Source organism: Hyla sarda, chromosome 6, assembly GCF_029499605.1.
Source record: "Hyla sarda isolate aHylSar1 chromosome 6, aHylSar1.hap1, whole genome shotgun sequence".
In the NCBI taxonomy this organism is placed as follows: domain Eukaryota; kingdom Metazoa; phylum Chordata; class Amphibia; order Anura; family Hylidae; genus Hyla; species Hyla sarda.
The window spans coordinates 42,101,441-42,123,550 of NC_079194.1; the positions used below are offsets into that span (position 1 = coordinate 42,101,441).

Genomic DNA, 22,110 nt, shown 5'->3' on the forward strand with positions numbered 1-22,110 from the left:
AGGCCCCAAAGTGGAAGGTCTAATTAGACCCTAGATGGCAATCTGTCAGTAAATCCACCAGGGCATTATCATTTGCTGGGGTGAGTAACAATAAGTGAGTTATGCATGACAACTAGCATAAAACTGTATAATGTATAATGTAAATGGAATATGATGCTTGTTTTAGATCACATGGTCCAGAGTATAAACAATAAACACCGTCAGTCTACATAGGAGAATTAACCACCCAAGCCCTCATACATGGTTATTCAAAACCAAGGTATGAATTATTTATAGATTTATTTATTCTATTTTTTGGCATCATTTTATCATAGTATTTCTTATACAAACATATTTCTGTTTAATTATGTTTTCACAGTTCATCTACATATGCATAGAACCTGAATGGCACTATATCTATGTGTGGAAGTAACAACCACTCTATGCTATTGTCAATAGTGGAACCTACATGGATGTGATGACACATATAAGACTATGGTGTTACATATAAATAATCTTTATGTTTTATTGAATTTAAAGTTATGACATGGTGACCTGTGGTTATTAGACTGACTTTGGACTCTTTGACGGGGTATACAGCACTCTGAATGATTGTTTCGGACTGCAAACTTACCAATCTGGACCCAAACTGTGGTTCCAACTTGCCAGTGACTGACTGACACATCTATCTCTTCTATCTAATGTTTATCTGGTCGGTATTAGACCATCTATTGATCTTGACTATCTACTGTTTTGAACTTAGTCCATATATACCTATTTCTATGTACCCTGGTGTGATATGACTATATACTGGTAGCCTATTATCTCCTCCTCGGTTCCCTGATGAACCCCTAAAACAAGTGGGAGAAACGCGTTGGACAGGAGTATGAGAGAATAATTAGCCAACCACCTGCGAGTGGAAATCACTAAACCCCACCCCCACCCACACTAAACGTAGTGAGGGATAGTCCTAGGATGAGGTAGGACTATTTAGACATAGGTATTCACCTGTTACCCTATACCCATCTTTTGAGCACGGTCCTGTGTTGACCAATTATACTGCCAGTTATGGACTTTTAAAATTTTCGTATTATATATACAGAATCAGAATAAAAGTTATATATTATTTTTGTATCACTGCCTTATTGGATGTTCCTTAAACTCTACATATATAGTATAATTTTTCTCTCCAAGGGCATCTTTATCAATACACCCTATTAGTGAGAAGTCTCATAGGGAAAGGGGTGTTCTTATTGAAGAATAAATTTCCCAGTGATATATTAGTAATTAAGTTTTGATTTAGGATTTGAAAATCCTGTTTTTTGTACTGTAGTGGTATTCATATTCCACGACAGGTGTATTGTACATTGTGTCATGGCAAAAAGTTTCCTGTCTGGAACGTTGGACACTACCACATGGATCGACGAGGCGAAGGATGTCTTCTCTGAAAAAGAATTTACACAGGTGATCCGCACAGCACCTACATTAAACTCTGTATTTAAGGACATAAATAACAGATACCGGGAACAACTGAAATCATGGTGGGAAGTTAAATCCCTGGAAAATTATTTAGCTAACCAAATTGTTCCCAAAGGATTGCGAATAAGAATTATACCAGCAGCGAGGTCTCGGACACCCACTTTGATGCAAAAGTGGGAAAAGGAGGCCACGGCTAGCTCCCTACGTCTAATGCAAATTCTATTAGAGGAGGAGCGAGTCACATTACAAAGCACCACCACCCGATTGAATGAAAGCATCAACATAGCCACCAGTTTAAAAACTGATCCGGATTTTAACAAAAAAGAAACAGAATTACAAAATAATATTGAAAAATATAAATCGCTATTAAAAGAAAGAAAACACAATCAATTTGTGCGTGATCTCAGTGAATTCAGAGAAAATAGAGCATATACAGTACTGTTAAAACAGCAATCGCAGTATACGGACACAGAAGCCTCATCATCAGAAACAGACATCTCTGACTCGGAACGTCCGACGAAACAATGGAATCGTTCCCCATATACCACTCGATATGGAGGGACAGGGAGGTACAACAATCACAGAGGACGAGGAAAAGGACCCAAACCAAACAATTCAAAACCGAGAGGGGGAAACAAACCAAACACACAACCACAAACATCTGGAACCATTGGTATTTCTTCCTCCCTAGCAGCCGCTTCTTTACCCACACATATGCAACAACCCCTACCCTCCCCCTTTCCCTCTCCCTCTGCTTCTTCTTCTTCTTTTTTAGCGAAGAATTGAAATGTGGTGAAACTAAACCAATGGAGATGGGAAATTTGATTGTAAATCTCTCATCTCATATTTTAACAACTGATGAGAATCAGGTACTCAGAAAGGGCCTGTCCTTTGTCCCGGTGAACAAACCCGATGTGTTCGCCTGGATAAAGGACATTCATCTATTTGGGAGACGTCTAAAATGGAGAAAGTTCTTCAAATTACACGATCAAAGGAAATGCCTAGAACTGGGTATAGATACAACCGATCTGGAAGGAGTCAATCTATTATCATCACTATTGGAGGAAAACGACAGGGCCATTGGACAAGGTCCTTTTTCCACCTGCCGTAATAAAAGCAACCTCCTGGCACCTATAGGTGATAGGGACTGCATTGATACCTTCATTGATGTCGTGTGCCATGAGCTGGAAAGATCACTGAATGGCTTTAAGGTGTCTGGTTTTAATCTATCTCGGAATGAACATCTAGCACTTAAACAACTGGAACAGAACGAATCAATCATCATAAAACCATCGGACAAAGGGGGAAATCTGGTACTGTTGGACCATAAACAATATGTAGAAATGTGCTGTAACATCCTGTCAGACGTCACAACATATCGTATTCTGAGTAGTAATCCCACCCAGATCTTTCATAAACAATTGGAATCTATTCTGAAAGAGGCAGCGACCTCTAAATTAATTGACGACAAAGAATACTCATTTCTACTACCAAAAGCACCTCGACTGGCAACCTTTTATGGATTACCAAAAATACATAAAGGACTGCAACCTTTAAAATGCAGGCCAATAGTATCAGGTATCAATAATCTAACACAAAACTGTGGAATCTATTTGGATGAGATTCTAAGACCCTTTGTCATAAGTCTTCCGTCATATCTACGTGATACACAGGATCTTTTGAGCAAAATACAAGATCTAAGTATTGAACAAGACTGGTGGTTGTGCTCTATAGACGTAGAAGCACTCTACAGCTCAATACCTCACGAGGCAGGAATAAAAGCAGTGCAGCATTTCATCCGAAGCAGAGGGGTCCAGTTTGCATTACATAATGAATTCATCCTATTGCTTCTTCATTTCATACTCACTCACAATTTTTTCATCTTCAACTCTGTCCTATACCACCAGCTCAGGGGCACGGCAATGGGCAGCCCAGTGGCGCCCACCTATGCCAACTTGCTCCTGGGCTGGTGGGAGGAAATCATAGTATTTGGGGAAGCTAATCAGTCATACCACCACCACATACAATATTGGGGCCGCTACATCGACGATGTAGCGGTCATTTGGTCAGGATCGAGGGAAGACTTTGATGCATTTATGACGTCACTCAATGACAACCCGATAGGCCTTGGTTTCACCTCAGAAATCCATAATGATCAATTGGCCTTTTTGGATGTCCTACTGTCCAAAAATCAGCAAGAGGGGATTGATACGACTATACATAGAAAGACCACTGCAGGGAATAACTTACTTACTTGGAGCAGCCATCATCCCTTCCCATTAAAGAGGGGCATCCCAAAAGGGCAATACATGCGCCTACGAAGGAACTGTTCATCTACAGACTCCTTCAAAATTGAATCAGCAAAACTTAGGGAAAGATTTAGGGAAAGAGGGTACCCAGATAAAATTCTAAGGGAAGCCTACCAACAAACAAGACCCCTAGACAGGATTCCTCTACTCCAGTCCAAACCAAAGGACCCTTTGGCAAAGGCTCCGACTCGAATCATTGGAACCTTTGATGCGGCATCTAAAGAGATCCGTAACATTATATGTCGACATTGGACAATACTGAGTTCGGATCCATTGATGAGTGAACTAGTGGAACCAAGACCAGTCATCACATATCGTAGGGGAAAAAACTTGAATGATGTACTGGTCCACAGTCACTATACTCCCCCTAAAGCAAAGAGAACCTGGCTGGATAAACCAGTGATGGGGACATACCGGTGCGGAGAATGCAAAGCCTGCAAATACATACATGTAACAAAAGAGTTCTGTGGACCTGATGAAACTAAAACATACAAATGCCGGCAGTATGCAAATTGTAAAACCAAAGGAGTAATATATTTGGCCAAATGCCCTTGCCCGCTATACTATGTTGGTAAAACCATCCGCGAGTTTCGGCGAAGAATTTTGGAGCGTATGGGTGATATTAAACATCAAAGAGAGAAACCCATTGCAACTCACATGTATCTCAAACATCGTGAAAACATGTATGACCTCAAATTTCAAGCCATTGAAGTTTTGATGAAGGATCCAAGAGGGGGCGATCAAGACAGGATACTTATGCAGAAGGAAACCAAGTGGATCTACCGCCTTGGCACCCTATCACCACGTGGTTTAAATGATTCCCTGTCATTTGTGCCTTTTATTTAAGGCTATTTATTTAAGGTATTCTATTCAAGGCATTCCACCTCCCCTGGGATTATTTTATACCACTAATCATCGGTAACATTCTATGTCATAGATATTACCTATCGTGGCACAGACTGTATTTAGCACCTTAAACTACTTTTCCTCTTATTTCCTCATTTTTTACATTTAAGGTATTTCACCTTTAATTTGACTAATCTATATTACGGGATCTATATGACTCCCTTGTATCTGTGCCTCCCGTTTTTCGATTTAACCCCTATCACTAAACCATTAGGAATTTTCTATGTTATGAAAATTCCCCATCTTTGCAGGAATACTATTTGGCCACTTCACTATGTGCAATACTTTATACATAACATCTATAAGTATTCATTATCAATCGTCTTTTTAGTCACTGGTATTCAAGATCTGTACAGATATTAAACTGTCTAGATTTGTAGCAAAACACCTAGCAAGTTTTCCATTCACTATACCTCTCTCCCCATGTTCCTAGCGGTGAAACGCATTTGCGTTTCACCAACTCAACCATCGGAGTGATCGAAGGGTGAGACGCATTGGCGGTCCACCAATCGGAACATCACATTACAAAGTAGGCTGGAATTTATTCCCTGGGACGCATATGCGTTCCACCAACCGGAACTGCTCTAATGCATCCGGCAGTGGAAGTTATAAGGGTTGCGTTCCACACCCAGTAACTTCCGGGGACGGATGCGTTCCACCCAATAAACATAACGAAGGCACATAGCCGCGCCTCCTATGACACACTTCCGGCTCACTGGTATAAAACAGTGAAAAAGCCGCGATCATGGCACATCACCTCTATCCAGTGATGTCCAAGCACCTAGAGGCCAATGATAGGGTAAGTGCCGTTTTGACCAAGGGAGGGCTCCGCTTCTGTTGGAAACTATCTGCGTCCAATGTGGGGCACACATCTTTGCTCATTGCACTGTATTGTATCTTTCACTTCAGGCCCCAAAGTGGAAGGTCTAATTAGACCCTAGATGGCAATCTGTCAGTAAATCCACCAGGGCATTATCATTTGCTGGGGTGAGTAACAATAAGTGAGTTATGCATGACAACTAGCATAAAACTGTATAATGTATAATGTAAATGGAATATGATGCTTGTTTTAGATCACATGGTCCAGAGTATAAACAATAAACACCGTCAGTCTACATAGGAGAATTAACCACCCAAGCCCTCATACATGGTTATTCAAAACCAAGGTATGAATTATTTATAGATTTATTTATTCTATTTTTTGGCATCATTTTATCATAGTATTTCTTATACAAACATATTTCTGTTTAATTATGTTTTCACAGTTCATCTACATATGCATAGAACCTGAATGGCACTATATCTATGTGTGGAAGTAACAACCACTCTATGCTATTGTCAATAGTGGAACCTATATGGATGTGATGACACATATAAGACTATGGTGTTACATATAAATAATCTTTATGTTTTATTGAATTTAAAGTTATGACATGGTGACCTGTGGTTATTAGACTGACTTTGGACTCTTTGACGGGGTATACAGCACTCTGAATGATTGTTTCGGACTGCAAACTTACCAATCTGGACCCAAACTGTGGTTCCAACTTGCCAGTGACTGACTGACACATCTATCTCTTCTATCTAATGTTTATCTGGTCGGTATTAGACCATCTATTGATCTTGACTATCTACTGTTTTGAACTTAGTCCATATATACCTATTTCTATGTACCCTGGTGTGATATGACTATATACTGGTAGCCTATTATCTCCTCCTCGGTTCCCTGATGAACCCCTAAAACAAGTGGGAGAAACGCGTTGGACAGGAGTATGAGAGAATAATTAGCCAACCACCTGCGAGTGGAAATCACTAAACCCCACCCCCACCCACACTAAACGTAGTGAGGGATAGTCCTAGGATGAGGTAGGACTATTTAGACATAGGTATTCACCTGTTACCCTATACCCATCTTTTGAGCACGGTCCTGTGTTGACCAATTATACTGCCAGTTATGGACTTTTAAAATTTTCGTATTATATATACAGAATCAGAATAAAAGTTATATATTATTTTTGTATCACTGCCTTATTGGATGTTCCTTAAACTCTACATATATAGTATAATTTTTCTCTCCAAGGGCATCTTTATCAATACACCCTATTAGTGAGAAGTCTCATAGGGAAAGGGGTGTTCTTATTGAAGAATAAATTTCCCAGTGATATATTAGTAATTAAGTTTTGATTTAGGATTTGAAAATCCTGTTTTTTGTACTGTAGTGGTATTCATATTCCACGACAGGTGTATTGTACATTGTGTCATGGCAAAAAGTTTCCTGTCTGGAACGTTGGACACTACCACATGGATCGACGAGGCGAAGGATGTCTTCTCTGAAAAAGAATTTACACAGGTGATCCGCACAGCACCTACATTAAACTCTGTATTTAAGGACATAAATAACAGATACCGGGAACAACTGAAATCATGGTGGGAAGTTAAATCCCTGGAAAATTATTTAGCTAACCAAATTGTTCCCAAAGGATTGCGAATAAGAATTATACCAGCAGCGAGGTCTCGGACACCCACTTTGATGCAAAAGTGGGAAAAGGAGGCCACGGCTAGCTCCCTACGTCTAATGCAAATTCTATTAGAGGAGGAGCGAGTCACATTACAAAGCACCACCACCCGATTGAATGAAAGCATCAACATAGCCACCAGTTTAAAAACTGATCCGGATTTTAACAAAAAAGAAACAGAATTACAAAATAATATTGAAAAATATAAATCGCTATTAAAAGAAAGAAAACACAATCAATTTGTGCGTGATCTCAGTGAATTCAGAGAAAATAGAGCATATACAGTACTGTTAAAACAGCAATCGCAGTATACGGACACAGAAGCCTCATCATCAGAAACAGACATCTCTGACTCGGAACGTCCGACGAAACAATGGAATCGTTCCCCATATACCACTCGATATGGAGGGACAGGGAGGTACAACAATCACAGAGGACGAGGAAAAGGACCCAAACCAAACAATTCAAAACCGAGAGGGGGAAACAAACCAAACACACAACCACAAACATCTGGAACCATTGGTATTTCTTCCTCCCTAGCAGCCGCTTCTTTACCCACACATATGCAACAACCCCTACCCTCCCCCTTTCCCTCTCCCTCTGCTTCTTCTTCTTCTTTTTTAGCGAAGAATTGAAATGTGGTGAAACTAAACCAATGGAGATGGGAAATTTGATTGTAAATCTCTCATCTCATATTTTAACAACTGATGAGAATCAGGTACTCAGAAAGGGCCTGTCCTTTGTCCCGGTGAACAAACCCGATGTGTTCGCCTGGATAAAGGACATTCATCTATTTGGGAGACGTCTAAAATGGAGAAAGTTCTTCAAATTACACGATCAAAGGAAATGCCTAGAACTGGGTATAGATACAACCGATCTGGAAGGAGTCAATCTATTATCATCACTATTGGAGGAAAACGACAGGGCCATTGGACAAGGTCCTTTTTCCACCTGCCGTAATAAAAGCAACCTCCTGGCACCTATAGGTGATAGGGACTGCATTGATACCTTCATTGATGTCGTGTGCCATGAGCTGGAAAGATCACTGAATGGCTTTAAGGTGTCTGGTTTTAATCTATCTCGGAATGAACATCTAGCACTTAAACAACTGGAACAGAACGAATCAATCATCATAAAACCATCGGACAAAGGGGGAAATCTGGTACTGTTGGACCATAAACAATATGTAGAAATGTGCTGTAACATCCTGTCAGACGTCACAACATATCGTATTCTGAGTAGTAATCCCACCCAGATCTTTCATAAACAATTGGAATCTATTCTGAAAGAGGCAGCGACCTCTAAATTAATTGACGACAAAGAATACTCATTTCTACTACCAAAAGCACCTCGACTGGCAACCTTTTATGGATTACCAAAAATACATAAAGGACTGCAACCTTTAAAATGCAGGCCAATAGTATCAGGTATCAATAATCTAACACAAAACTGTGGAATCTATTTGGATGAGATTCTAAGACCCTTTGTCATAAGTCTTCCGTCATATCTACGTGATACACAGGATCTTTTGAGCAAAATACAAGATCTAAGTATTGAACAAGACTGGTGGTTGTGCTCTATAGACGTAGAAGCACTCTACAGCTCAATACCTCACGAGGCAGGAATAAAAGCAGTGCAGCATTTCATCCGAAGCAGAGGGGTCCAGTTTGCATTACATAATGAATTCATCCTATTGCTTCTTCATTTCATACTCACTCACAATTTTTTCATCTTCAACTCTGTCCTATACCACCAGCTCAGGGGCACGGCAATGGGCAGCCCAGTGGCGCCCACCTATGCCAACTTGCTCCTGGGCTGGTGGGAGGAAATCATAGTATTTGGGGAAGCTAATCAGTCATACCACCACCACATACAATATTGGGGCCGCTACATCGACGATGTAGCGGTCATTTGGTCAGGATCGAGGGAAGACTTTGATGCATTTATGACGTCACTCAATGACAACCCGATAGGCCTTGGTTTCACCTCAGAAATCCATAATGATCAATTGGCCTTTTTGGATGTCCTACTGTCCAAAAATCAGCAAGAGGGGATTGATACGACTATACATAGAAAGACCACTGCAGGGAATAACTTACTTACTTGGAGCAGCCATCATCCCTTCCCATTAAAGAGGGGCATCCCAAAAGGGCAATACATGCGCCTACGAAGGAACTGTTCATCTACAGACTCCTTCAAAATTGAATCAGCAAAACTTAGGGAAAGATTTAGGGAAAGAGGGTACCCAGATAAAATTCTAAGGGAAGCCTACCAACAAACAAGACCCCTAGACAGGATTCCTCTACTCCAGTCCAAACCAAAGGACCCTTTGGCAAAGGCTCCGACTCGAATCATTGGAACCTTTGATGCGGCATCTAAAGAGATCCGTAACATTATATGTCGACATTGGACAATACTGAGTTCGGATCCATTGATGAGTGAACTAGTGGAACCAAGACCAGTCATCACATATCGTAGGGGAAAAAACTTGAATGATGTACTGGTCCACAGTCACTATACTCCCCCTAAAGCAAAGAGAACCTGGCTGGATAAACCAGTGATGGGGACATACCGGTGCGGAGAATGCAAAGCCTGCAAATACATACATGTAACAAAAGAGTTCTGTGGACCTGATGAAACTAAAACATACAAATGCCGGCAGTATGCAAATTGTAAAACCAAAGGAGTAATATATTTGGCCAAATGCCCTTGCCCGCTATACTATGTTGGTAAAACCATCCGCGAGTTTCGGCGAAGAATTTTGGAGCGTATGGGTGATATTAAACATCAAAGAGAGAAACCCATTGCAACTCACATGTATCTCAAACATCGTGAAAACATGTATGACCTCAAATTTCAAGCCATTGAAGTTTTGATGAAGGATCCAAGAGGGGGCGATCAAGACAGGATACTTATGCAGAAGGAAACCAAGTGGATCTACCGCCTTGGCACCCTATCACCACGTGGTTTAAATGATTCCCTGTCATTTGTGCCTTTTATTTAAGGCTATTTATTTAAGGTATTCTATTCAAGGCATTCCACCTCCCCTGGGATTATTTTATACCACTAATCATCGGTAACATTCTATGTCATAGATATTACCTATCGTGGCACAGACTGTATTTAGCACCTTAAACTACTTTTCCTCTTATTTCCTCATTTTTTACATTTAAGGTATTTCACCTTTAATTTGACTAATCTATATTACGGGATCTATATGACTCCCTTGTATCTGTGCCTCCCGTTTTTCGATTTAACCCCTATCACTAAACCATTAGGAATTTTCTATGTTATGAAAATTCCCCATCTTTGCAGGAATACTATTTGGCCACTTCACTATGTGCAATACTTTATACATAACATCTATAAGTATTCATTATCAATCGTCTTTTTAGTCACTGGTATTCAAGATCTGTACAGATATTAAACTGTCTAGATTTGTAGCAAAACACCTAGCAAGTTTTCCATTCACTATACCTCTCTCCCCATGTTCCTAGCGGTGAAACGCATTTGCGTTTCACCAACTCAACCATCGGAGTGATCGAAGGGTGAGACGCATTGGCGGTCCACCAATCGGAACATCACATTACAAAGTAGGCTGGAATTTATTCCCTGGGACGCATATGCGTTCCACCAACCGGAACTGCTCTAATGCATCCGGCAGTGGAAGTTATAAGGGTTGCGTTCCACACCCAGTAACTTCCGGGGACGGATGCGTTCCACCCAATAAACATAACGAAGGCACATAGCCGCGCCTCCTATGACACACTTCCGGCTCACTGGTATAAAACAGTGAAAAAGCCGCGATCATGGCACATCACCTCTATCCAGTGATGTCCAAGCACCTAGAGGCCAATGATAGGGTAAGTGCCGTTTTGACCAAGGGAGGGCTCCGCTTCTGTTGGAAACTATCTGCGTCCAATGTGGGGCACACATCTTTGCTCATTGCACTGTATTGTATCTTTCACTTCAGGCCCCAAAGTGGAAGGTCTAATTAGACCCTAGATGGCAATCTGTCAGTAAATCCACCAGGGCATTATCATTTGCTGGGGTGAGTAACAATAAGTGAGTTATGCATGACAACTAGCATAAAACTGTATAATGTATAATGTAAATGGAATATGATGCTTGTTTTAGATCACATGGTCCAGAGTATAAACAATAAACACCGTCAGTCTACATAGGAGAATTAACCACCCAAGCCCTCATACATGGTTATTCAAAACCAAGGTATGAATTATTTATAGATTTATTTATTCTATTTTTTGGCATCATTTTATCATAGTATTTCTTATACAAACATATTTCTGTTTAATTATGTTTTCACAGTTCATCTACATATGCATAGAACCTGAATGGCACTATATCTATGTGTGGAAGTAACAACCACTCTATGCTATTGTCAATAGTGGAACCTATATGGATGTGATGACACATATAAGACTATGGTGTTACATATAAATAATCTTTATGTTTTATTGAATTTAAAGTTATGACATGGTGACCTGTGGTTATTAGACTGACTTTGGACTCTTTGACGGGGTATACAGCACTCTGAATGATTGTTTCGGACTGCAAACTTACCAATCTGGACCCAAACTGTGGTTCCAACTTGCCAGTGACTGACTGACACATCTATCTCTTCTATCTAATGTTTATCTGGTCGGTATTAGACCATCTATTGATCTTGACTATCTACTGTTTTGAACTTAGTCCATATATACCTATTTCTATGTACCCTGGTGTGATATGACTATATACTGGTAGCCTATTATCTCCTCCTCGGTTCCCTGATGAACCCCTAAAACAAGTGGGAGAAACGCGTTGGACAGGAGTATGAGAGAATAATTAGCCAACCACCTGCGAGTGGAAATCACTAAACCCCACCCCCACCCACACTAAACGTAGTGAGGGATAGTCCTAGGATGAGGTAGGACTATTTAGACATAGGTATTCACCTGTTACCCTATACCCATCTTTTGAGCACGGTCCTGTGTTGACCAATTATACTGCCAGTTATGGACTTTTAAAATTTTCGTATTATATATACAGAATCAGAATAAAAGTTATATATTATTTTTGTATCACTGCCTTATTGGATGTTCCTTAAACTCTACATATATAGTATAATTTTTCTCTCCAAGGGCATCTTTATCAATACACCCTATTAGTGAGAAGTCTCATAGGGAAAGGGGTGTTCTTATTGAAGAATAAATTTCCCAGTGATATATTAGTAATTAAGTTTTGATTTAGGATTTGAAAATCCTGTTTTTTGTACTGTAGTGGTATTCATATTCCACGACAGGTGTATTGTACATTGTGTCATGGCAAAAAGTTTCCTGTCTGGAACGTTGGACACTACCACATGGATCGACGAGGCGAAGGATGTCTTCTCTGAAAAAGAATTTACACAGGTGATCCGCACAGCACCTACATTAAACTCTGTATTTAAGGACATAAATAACAGATACCGGGAACAACTGAAATCATGGTGGGAAGTTAAATCCCTGGAAAATTATTTAGCTAACCAAATTGTTCCCAAAGGATTGCGAATAAGAATTATACCAGCAGCGAGGTCTCGGACACCCACTTTGATGCAAAAGTGGGAAAAGGAGGCCACGGCTAGCTCCCTACGTCTAATGCAAATTCTATTAGAGGAGGAGCGAGTCACATTACAAAGCACCACCACCCGATTGAATGAAAGCATCAACATAGCCACCAGTTTAAAAACTGATCCGGATTTTAACAAAAAAGAAACAGAATTACAAAATAATATTGAAAAATATAAATCGCTATTAAAAGAAAGAAAACACAATCAATTTGTGCGTGATCTCAGTGAATTCAGAGAAAATAGAGCATATACAGTACTGTTAAAACAGCAATCGCAGTATACGGACACAGAAGCCTCATCATCAGAAACAGACATCTCTGACTCGGAACGTCCGACGAAACAATGGAATCGTTCCCCATATACCACTCGATATGGAGGGACAGGGAGGTACAACAATCACAGAGGACGAGGAAAAGGACCCAAACCAAACAATTCAAAACCGAGAGGGGGAAACAAACCAAACACACAACCACAAACATCTGGAACCATTGGTATTTCTTCCTCCCTAGCAGCCGCTTCTTTACCCACACATATGCAACAACCCCTACCCTCCCCCTTTCCCTCTCCCTCTGCTTCTTCTTCTTCTTTTTTAGCGAAGAATTGAAATGTGGTGAAACTAAACCAATGGAGATGGGAAATTTGATTGTAAATCTCTCATCTCATATTTTAACAACTGATGAGAATCAGGTACTCAGAAAGGGCCTGTCCTTTGTCCCGGTGAACAAACCCGATGTGTTCGCCTGGATAAAGGACATTCATCTATTTGGGAGACGTCTAAAATGGAGAAAGTTCTTCAAATTACACGATCAAAGGAAATGCCTAGAACTGGGTATAGATACAACCGATCTGGAAGGAGTCAATCTATTATCATCACTATTGGAGGAAAACGACAGGGCCATTGGACAAGGTCCTTTTTCCACCTGCCGTAATAAAAGCAACCTCCTGGCACCTATAGGTGATAGGGACTGCATTGATACCTTCATTGATGTCGTGTGCCATGAGCTGGAAAGATCACTGAATGGCTTTAAGGTGTCTGGTTTTAATCTATCTCGGAATGAACATCTAGCACTTAAACAACTGGAACAGAACGAATCAATCATCATAAAACCATCGGACAAAGGGGGAAATCTGGTACTGTTGGACCATAAACAATATGTAGAAATGTGCTGTAACATCCTGTCAGACGTCACAACATATCGTATTCTGAGTAGTAATCCCACCCAGATCTTTCATAAACAATTGGAATCTATTCTGAAAGAGGCAGCGACCTCTAAATTAATTGACGACAAAGAATACTCATTTCTACTACCAAAAGCACCTCGACTGGCAACCTTTTATGGATTACCAAAAATACATAAAGGACTGCAACCTTTAAAATGCAGGCCAATAGTATCAGGTATCAATAATCTAACACAAAACTGTGGAATCTATTTGGATGAGATTCTAAGACCCTTTGTCATAAGTCTTCCGTCATATCTACGTGATACACAGGATCTTTTGAGCAAAATACAAGATCTAAGTATTGAACAAGACTGGTGGTTGTGCTCTATAGACGTAGAAGCACTCTACAGCTCAATACCTCACGAGGCAGGAATAAAAGCAGTGCAGCATTTCATCCGAAGCAGAGGGGTCCAGTTTGCATTACATAATGAATTCATCCTATTGCTTCTTCATTTCATACTCACTCACAATTTTTTCATCTTCAACTCTGTCCTATACCACCAGCTCAGGGGCACGGCAATGGGCAGCCCAGTGGCGCCCACCTATGCCAACTTGCTCCTGGGCTGGTGGGAGGAAATCATAGTATTTGGGGAAGCTAATCAGTCATACCACCACCACATACAATATTGGGGCCGCTACATCGACGATGTAGCGGTCATTTGGTCAGGATCGAGGGAAGACTTTGATGCATTTATGACGTCACTCAATGACAACCCGATAGGCCTTGGTTTCACCTCAGAAATCCATAATGATCAATTGGCCTTTTTGGATGTCCTACTGTCCAAAAATCAGCAAGAGGGGATTGATACGACTATACATAGAAAGACCACTGCAGGGAATAACTTACTTACTTGGAGCAGCCATCATCCCTTCCCATTAAAGAGGGGCATCCCAAAAGGGCAATACATGCGCCTACGAAGGAACTGTTCATCTACAGACTCCTTCAAAATTGAATCAGCAAAACTTAGGGAAAGATTTAGGGAAAGAGGGTACCCAGATAAAATTCTAAGGGAAGCCTACCAACAAACAAGACCCCTAGACAGGATTCCTCTACTCCAGTCCAAACCAAAGGACCCTTTGGCAAAGGCTCCGACTCGAATCATTGGAACCTTTGATGCGGCATCTAAAGAGATCCGTAACATTATATGTCGACATTGGACAATACTGAGTTCGGATCCATTGATGAGTGAACTAGTGGAACCAAGACCAGTCATCACATATCGTAGGGGAAAAAACTTGAATGATGTACTGGTCCACAGTCACTATACTCCCCCTAAAGCAAAGAGAACCTGGCTGGATAAACCAGTGATGGGGACATACCGGTGCGGAGAATGCAAAGCCTGCAAATACATACATGTAACAAAAGAGTTCTGTGGACCTGATGAAACTAAAACATACAAATGCCGGCAGTATGCAAATTGTAAAACCAAAGGAGTAATATATTTGGCCAAATGCCCTTGCCCGCTATACTATGTTGGTAAAACCATCCGCGAGTTTCGGCGAAGAATTTTGGAGCATATGGGTGATATTAAACATCAAAGAGAGAAACCCATTGCAACTCACATGTATCTCAAACATCGTGAAAACATGTATGACCTCAAATTTCAAGCCATTGAAGTTTTGATGAAGGATCCAAGAGGGGGCGATCAAGACAGGATACTTATGCAGAAGGAAACCAAGTGGATCTACCGCCTTGGCACCCTATCACCACGTGGTTTAAATGATTCCCTGTCATTTGTGCCTTTTATTTAAGGCTATTTATTTAAGGTATTCTATTCAAGGCATTCCACCTCCCCTGGGATTATTTTATACCACTAATCATCGGTAACATTCTATGTCATAGATATTACCTATCGTGGCACAGACTGTATTTAGCACCTTAAACTACTTTTCCTCTTATTTCCTCATTTTTTACATTTAAGGTATTTCACCTTTAATTTGACTAATCTATATTACGGGATCTATATGACTCCCTTGTATCTGTGCCTCCCGTTTTTCGATTTAACCCCTATCACTAAACCATTAGGAATTTTCTATGTTATGAAAATTCCCCATCTTTGCAGGAATACTATTTGGCCACTTCACTATGTGCAATACTTTATACATAACATCTATAAGTATTCATTATCAATCGTCTTTTTAGTCACTGGTATTCAAGATCTGTACAGATATTAAACTGTCTAGATTTGTAGCAAAACACCTAGCAAGTTTTCCATTCACTATACCTCTCTCCCCATGTTCCTAGCGGTGAAACGCATTTGCGTTTCACCAACTCAACCATCGGAGTGATCGAAGGGTGAGACGCATTGGCGGTCCACCAATCGGAACATCACATTACAAAGTAGGCTGGAATTTATTCCCTGGGACGCATATGCGTTCCACCAACCGGAACTGCTCTAATGCATCCGGCAGTGGAAGTTATAAGGGTTGCGTTCCACACCCAGTAACTTCCGGGGACGGATGCGTTCCACCCAATAAACATAACGAAGGCACATAGCCGCGCCTCCTATGACACACTTCCGGCTCACTGGTATAAAACAGTGAAAAAGCCGCGATCATGGCACATCACCTCTATCCAGTGATGTCCAAGCACCTAGAGGCCAATGATAGGGTAAGTGCCGTTTTGACCAAGGGAGGGCTCCGCTTCTGTTGGAAACTATCTGCGTCCAATGTGGGGCACACATCTTTGCTCATTGCACTGTATTGTATCTTTCACTTCAGGCCCCAAAGTGGAAGGTCTAATTAGACCCTAGATGGCAATCTGTCAGTAAATCCACCAGGGCATTATCATTTGCTGGGGTGAGTAACAATAAGTGAGTTATGCATGACAACTAGCATAAAACTGTATAATGTATAATGTAAATGGAATATGATGCTTGTTTTAGATCACATGGTCCAGAGTATAAACAATAAACACCGTCAGTCTACATAGGAGAATTAACCACCCAAGCCCTCATACATGGTTATTCAAAACCAAGGTATGAATTATTTATAGATTTATTTATTCTATTTTTTGGCATCATTTTATCATAGTATTTCTTATACAAACATATTTCTGTTTAATTATGTTTTCACAGTTCATCTACATATGCATAGAACCTGAATGGCACTATATCTATGTGTGGAAGTAACAACCACTCTATGCTATTGTCAATAGTGGAACCTATATGGATGTGATGACACATATAAGACTATGGTGTTACATATAAATAATCTTTATGTTTTATTGAATTTAAAGTTATGACATGGTGACCTGTGGTTATTAGACTGACTTTGGACTCTTTGACGGGGTATACAGCACTCTGAATGATTGTTTCGGACTGCAAACTTACCAATCTGGACCCAAACTGTGGTTCCAACTTGCCAGTGACTGACTGACACATCTATCTCTTCTATCTAATGTTTATCTGGTCGGTATTAGACCATCTATTGATCTTGACTATCTACTGTTTTGAACTTAGTCCATATATACCTATTTCTATGTACCCTGGTGTGATATGACTATATACTGGTAGCCTATTATCTCCTCCTCGGTTCCCTGATGAACCCCTAAAACAAGTGGGAGAAACGCGTTGGACAGGAGTATGAGAGAATAATTAGCCAACCACCTGCGAGTGGAAATCACTAAACCCCACCCCCACCCACACTAAACGTAGTGAGGGATAGTCCTAGGATGAGGTAGGACTATTTAGACATAGGTATTCACCTGTTACCCTATACCCATCTTTTGAGCACGGTCCTGTGTTGACCAATTATACTGCCAGTTATGGACTTTTAAAATTTTCGTATTATATATACAGAATCAGAATAAAAGTTATATATTATTTTTGTATCACTGCCTTATTGGATGTTCCTTAAACTCTACATATATAGTATAATTTTTCTCTCCAAGGGCATCTTTATCAATACACCCTATTAGTGAGAAGTCTCATAGGGAAAGGGGTGTTCTTATTGAAGAATAAATTTCCCAGTGATATATTAGTAATTAAGTTTTGATTTAGGATTTGAAAATCCTGTTTTTTGTACTGTAGTGGTATTCATATTCCACGACAGGTGTATTGTACATTGTGTCATGGCAAAAAGTTTCCTGTCTGGAACGTTGGACACTACCACATGGATCGACGAGGCGAAGGATGTCTTCTCTGAAAAAGAATTTACACAGGTGATCCGCACAGCACCTACATTAAACTCTGTATTTAAGGACATAAATAACAGATACCGGGAACAACTGAAATCATGGTGGGAAGTTAAATCCCTGGAAAATTATTTAGCTAACCAAATTGTTCCCAAAGGATTGCGAATAAGAATTATACCAGCAGCGAGGTCTCGGACACCCACTTTGATGCAAAAGTGGGAAAAGGAGGCCACGGCTAGCTCCCTACGTCTAATGCAAATTCTATTAGAGGAGGAGCGAGTCACATTACAAAGCACCACCACCCGATTGAATGAAAGCATCAACATAGCCACCAGTTTAAAAACTGATCCGGATTTTAACAAAAAAGAAACAGAATTACAAAATAATATTGAAAAATATAAATCGCTATTAAAAGAAAGAAAACACAATCAATTTGTGCGTGATCTCAGTGAATTCAGAGAAAATAGAGCATATACAGTACTGTTAAAACAGCAATCGCAGTATACGGACACAGAAGCCTCATCATCAGAAACAGACATCTCTGACTCGGAACGTCCGACGAAACAATGGAATCGTTCCCCATATACCACTCGATATGGAGGGACAGGGAGGTACAACAATCACAGAGGACGAGGAAAAGGACCCAAACCAAACAATTCAAAACCGAGAGGGGGAAACAAACCAAACACACAACCACAAACATCTGGAACCATTGGTATTTCTTCCTCCCTAGCAGCCGCTTCTTTACCCACACATATGCAACAACCCCTACCCTCCCCCTTTCCCTCTCCCTCTGCTTCTTCTTCTTCTTTTTTAGCGAAGAATTGAAATGTGGTGAAACTAAACCAATGGAGATGGGAAATTTGATTGTAAATCTCTCATCTCATATTTTAACAACTGATGAGAATCAGGTACTCAGAAAGGGCCTGTCCTTTGTCCCGGTGAACAAACCCGATGTGTTCGCCTGGATAAAGGACATTCATCTATTTGGGAGACGTCTAAAATGGAGAAAGTTCTTCAAATTACACGATCAAAGGAAATGCCTAGAACTGGGTATAGATACAACCGATCTGGAAGGAGTCAATCTATTATCATCACTATTGGAGGAAAACGACAGGGCCATTGGACAAGGTCCTTTTTCCACCTGCCGTAATAAAAGCAACCTCCTGGCACCTATAGGTGATAGGGACTGCATTGATACCTTCATTGATGTCGTGTGCCATGAGCTGGAAAGATCACTGAATGGCTTTAAGGTGTCTGGTTTTAATCTATCTCGGAATGAACATCTAGCACTTAAACAACTGGAACAGAACGAATCAATCATCATAAAACCATCGGACAAAGGGGGAAATCTGGTACTGTTGGACCATAAACAATATGTAGAAATGTGCTGTAACATCCTGTCAGACGTCACAACATATCGTATTCTGAGTAGTAATCCCACCCAGATCTTTCATAAACAATTGGAATCTATTCTGAAAGAGGCAGCGACCTCTAAATTAATTGACGACAAAGAATACTCATTTCTACTACCAAAAGCACCTCGACTGGCAACCTTTTATGGATTACCAAAAATACATAAAGGACTGCAACCTTTAAAATGCAGGCCAATAGTATCAGGTATCAATAATCTAACACAAAACTGTGGAATCTATTTGGATGAGATTCTAAGACCCTTTGTCATAAGTCTTCCGTCATATCTACGTGATACACAGGATCTTTTGAGCAAAATACAAGATCTAAGTATTGAACAAGACTGGTGGTTGTGCTCTATAGACGTAGAAGCACTCTACAGCTCAATACCTCACGAGGCAGGAATAAAAGCAGTGCAGCATTTCATCCGAAGCAGAGGGGTCCAGTTTGCATTACATAATGAATTCATCCTATTGCTTCTTCATTTCATACTCACTCACAATTTTTTCATCTTCAACTCTGTCCTATACCACCAGCTCAGGGGCACGGCAATGGGCAGCCCAGTGGCGCCCACCTATGCCAACTTGCTCCTGGGCTGGTGGGAGGAAATCATAGTATTTGGGGAAGCTAATCAGTCATACCACCACCACATACAATATTGGGGCCGCTACATCGACGATGTAGCGGTCATTTGGTCAGGATCGAGGGAAGACTTTGATGCATTTATGACGTCACTCAATGACAACCCGATAGGCCTTGGTTTCACCTCAGAAATCCATAATGATCAATTGGCCTTTTTGGATGTCCTACTGTCCAAAAATCAGCAAGAGGGGATTGATACGACTATACATAGAAAGACCACTGCAGGGAATAACTTACTTACTTGGAGCAGCCATCATCCCTTCCCATTAAAGAGGGGCATCCCAAAAGGGCAATACATGCGCCTACGAAGGAACTGTTCATCTACAGACTCCTTCAAAATTGAATCAGCAAAACTTAGGGAAAGATTTAGGGAAAGAGGGTACCCAGATAAAATTCTAAGGGAAGCCTACCAACAAACAAGACCCCTAGACAGGATTCCTCTACTCCAGTCCAAACCAAAGGACCCTTTGGCAAAGGCTCCGACTCGAATCATTGGAACCTTTGATGCGGCATCTAAAGAGATCCGTAACATTATATGTCGACATTGGACAATACTGAGTTCGGATCCATTGATGAGTGAACTAGTGGAACCAAGACCAGTCATCACATATCGTAGGGGAAAAAACTTGAATGATGTACTGGTCCACAGTCACTATACTCCCCCTAAAGCAAAGAGAACCTGGCTGGATAAACCAGTGATGGGGACATACCGGTGCGGAGAATGCAAAGCCTGCAAATACATACATGTAACAAAAGAGTTCTGTGGACCTGATGAAACTAAAACATACAAATGCCGGCAGTATGCAAATTGTAAAACCAAAGGAGTAATATATTTGGCCAAATGCCCTTGCCCGCTATACTATGTTGGTAAAACCATCCGCGAGTTTCGGCGAAGAATTTTGGAGCATATGGGTGATATTAAACATCAAAGAGAGAAACCCATTGCAACTCACATGTATCTCAAACATCGTGAAAACATGTATGACCTCAAATTTCAAGCCATTGAAGTTTTGATGAAGGATCCAAGAGGGGGCGATCAAGACAGGATACTTATGCAGAAGGAAACCAAGTGGATCTACCGCCTTGGCACCCTATCACCACGTGGTTTAAATGATTCCCTGTCATTTGTGCCTTTTATTTAAGGCTATTTATTTAAGGTATTCTATTCAAGGCATTCCACCTCCCCTGGGATTATTTTATACCACTAATCATCGGTAACATTCTATGTCATAGATATTACCTATCGTGGCACAGACTGTATTTAGCACCTTAAACTACTTTTCCTCTTATTTCCTCATTTTTTACATTTAAGGTATTTCACCTTTAATTTGACTAATCTATATTACGGGATCTATATGACTCCCTTGTATCTGTGCCTCCCGTTTTTCGATTTAACCCCTATCACTAAACCATTAGGAATTTTCTATGTTATGAAAATTCCCCATCTTTGCAGGAATACTATTTGGCCACTTCACTATGTGCAATACTTTATACACTATGTGCAATACTTTATACATAACATCTATAAGTATTCATTATCAATCGTCTTTTTAGTCACTGGTATTCAAGATCTGTACAGATATTAAACTGTCTAGATTTGTAGCAAAACACCTAGCAAGTTTTCCATTCACTATACCTCTCTCCCCATGTTCCTAGCGGTGAAACGCATTTGCGTTTCACCAACTCAACCATCGGAGTGATCGAAGGGTGAGACGCATTGGCGGTCCACCAATCGGAACATCACATTACAAAGTAGGCTGGAATTTATTCCCTGGGACGCATATGCGTTCCACCAACCGGAACTGCTCTAATGCATCCGGCAGTGGAAGTTATAAGGGTTGCGTTCCACACCCAGTAACTTCCGGGGACGGATGCGTTCCACCCAATAAACATAACGAA

General features: G+C 40.6%; 4 long non-coding RNA genes across 4 annotated transcripts; all 4 read left to right on the plus strand.

The window, feature by feature from the left end:
* Window positions 1-847, plus strand: LOC130277740 (uncharacterized). The gene is made up of 3 exons (XR_008845557.1): window positions 1-80; window positions 167-259; window positions 359-847. It is a non-coding gene; the product is annotated as an uncharacterized LOC130277740 (long non-coding RNA).
* A 4,502-nt stretch (window positions 848-5,349) lies between these two features.
* Window positions 5,350-6,021, plus strand: LOC130276503 (uncharacterized). The gene is made up of 3 exons (XR_008845149.1): window positions 5,350-5,660; window positions 5,747-5,839; window positions 5,939-6,021. It is a non-coding gene; the product is annotated as an uncharacterized LOC130276503 (long non-coding RNA).
* A 4,908-nt stretch (window positions 6,022-10,929) lies between these two features.
* Window positions 10,930-11,601, plus strand: LOC130276561 (uncharacterized). The gene is made up of 3 exons (XR_008845167.1): window positions 10,930-11,240; window positions 11,327-11,419; window positions 11,519-11,601. It is a non-coding gene; the product is annotated as an uncharacterized LOC130276561 (long non-coding RNA).
* Window positions 11,602-16,509: 4,908 nt separating this feature from the next.
* Window positions 16,510-17,181, plus strand: LOC130276562 (uncharacterized). The gene is made up of 3 exons (XR_008845168.1): window positions 16,510-16,820; window positions 16,907-16,999; window positions 17,099-17,181. It is a non-coding gene; the product is annotated as an uncharacterized LOC130276562 (long non-coding RNA).
* Window positions 17,182-22,110: the final 4,929 nt, after the last annotated feature.